This window comes from Gracilinanus agilis, chromosome 1 (assembly GCF_016433145.1).
Source record: "Gracilinanus agilis isolate LMUSP501 chromosome 1, AgileGrace, whole genome shotgun sequence".
In the NCBI taxonomy this organism is placed as follows: domain Eukaryota; kingdom Metazoa; phylum Chordata; class Mammalia; order Didelphimorphia; family Didelphidae; genus Gracilinanus; species Gracilinanus agilis.
The window spans coordinates 526,813,164-526,815,389 of NC_058130.1; the positions used below are offsets into that span (position 1 = coordinate 526,813,164).

Consider the following 2,226-nt stretch of genomic DNA (forward strand, 5'->3'; position numbering starts at 1 on the left):
GATCCTTTTGTCTTATGAACCAAACTTTAAAATAATAATAAAATCAATAAATTTTTAATCATTTTCATTCAAAACATTTTGATCTTTTTACAACACCATTCTAAACCAGTGATACCAAACTCAAATAGAAATAGATCCCTATAGGCCCCCTATTGAATTAAAAAACCTCATAAATTATCATTATCTATGTTTTAGCATACATTTATTTATTTTGTTAAATAATTTCAAATTATAACTTTTTTATGCTCCAAATGTGATTACTTTATTTTACTCTGATGCAGAATCAAAACTTTCATTATAGCACAGAGACCAATTTGATGAAATGCCATAAAAAAAGTGGTAGAGTGATGTAAAAACTGAAGGATCAGGTTATTTCCTTTATAATATGACACTACACTGTCACTGAAGAACAAATTTAAATAAAACTGAGAAACCAAATTAAAATGTAGCACCAACATTACCCTTTCCATGCATGCCTTCAAGTATCTCTCTTAAAATAGACTCAAAAACCCTACACTTCAGCATGGTGCTGCTACAATAATTTTGGAAGAATAAAACGTTGACATTGTTAAAATTTCACAGAATACTAAGGCCAAAACAGAGTGCATTGATTTTTCTTCATTTCCAGGGATAGATCTGAAACTTTATTTTGAAAACTATGTTAGGCTTCCAATTCAAATTCCACCCCAACTTTATGACCTCCTGCATTGAAATTTTTTTCCATCGATTAAAGCTGATGGCAATAAATTTACACCTGCTCAGTGTGTGAGAATAACCAAGTCCAATAAGGCTGGCATTATTCACTTTACCAGATAGAGAAGTTTTCTGATTCAGTTTATACTTGGCAGCAATGCCAAAATGGGAGATGTTATTGCCAGCTGTCCAAGATAGATTTATTTAAGTTTCAATCTCCTCATTAACTTTTTGGTAGATTGACACCCCCCAAATTTGGTGCCATCATTCACATGTGTGGGCAGCTAGAAGTCAGCAGCTTTACAACCCAGGGCAAAATTATTCTGAGACAGTTTGGATTTGGCTGTGTCAAAACTTATCTGATTGTCAGCATGTCATCCTTCATAAGCCAATTCAGCTCAGCCATAGATGGTAGGTCCAGAGAAATCAATGTCAACATTTCCAAAACTGAAAACAGTCCTGTTTATAGGAGGTCTTTTCATTTCCTACACTTCTTGCCTACGTTTGGTACAAATATAATGTCAAGAGTCAGCTTCAAACCATCAGTCAATATATTCTCCTTGCGGATTTCTGTCTCCGAGGTATAGTCTGTGTTCCATTTTTGAACGATGGTAAGCCCATAGTCACAGTTCTCCTTCTTAGTTCCCAAGTTACCTAAAGCTTTTCGTAAATGACCAGATGCGGAAAATTCCATTCCACTGGAAGACTTGGTTCTAAGATCTATTTTAAAATATACCAAACCCATATCATTTGTTAAAGACATCCTTGGCAGTCTTTCCTAGGTCATAGTAAATTGATGTGGTATACATTTCATGTATGTGTGTATAGGAAGAGTCCAAAGCATCCAGAGTAGGTGAGGGAATGGATGATAGAAAAACAGGACTATCCCTCTCCAATTCTAATTTAAAATAGTTCAGCAGTGTTATGGGCTGAATGTAGTCCATGAGACCTCAAGGCTGACACCTCCTTATCTAAACTCCTGATCAAATGGGGCAGGAGAAGAATATCCAACTGCATGGTGAGAAAGATCTCCTGGGTCATAGATATTTGAGTTTCAAAGTCCACTTATTTTGGAGAACACCAAAAAATTTGGGAACAAATGAACAGGCATCCTCCTATTCAAGTATCCTGTGATATTTACCACTTACTGTCTGCTATGTCAGGGGTAAGTGGAACCCCTGTGGGTGCAGGCCTAGGACAGCAAGAGGCTATCCTTCAGCAGGAAAATTCATGCTGTATGGCAGCTTCCTATTTTAATTATTCTGTATAAGCACGTGCTATAATCAACTGGTTCTTCACACTTAACATATAAGACACTCAAAAGGTTGCCATAAACCCCTGGCATAGGAGAAAGAAGTAAGTGGTGAAAATCACAGGGTGCTTGAACATGAGGATGCCTGTTTATTTGGTCCCAAATTTTTGATGTCCCCCAAAATAAGTTACTTAGAGATTGTAAACAATGGTCATTCCTAGAGCAAAAAGATACTTTAGGGCAAGAGACTTCAAAACCCCCTCAAAATATCCTAAGAACAT

The 2,226-nt window shown here is 36.3% G+C and overlaps 1 pseudogene; it reads right to left on the reverse strand.

Annotated features, from left to right (window-relative positions):
* Window positions 1-661: 661 nt before the first annotated feature.
* On the reverse strand, window positions 662-1,502 carry LOC123231728 (annotated as a pseudogene).
* Window positions 1,503-2,226: the final 724 nt, after the last annotated feature.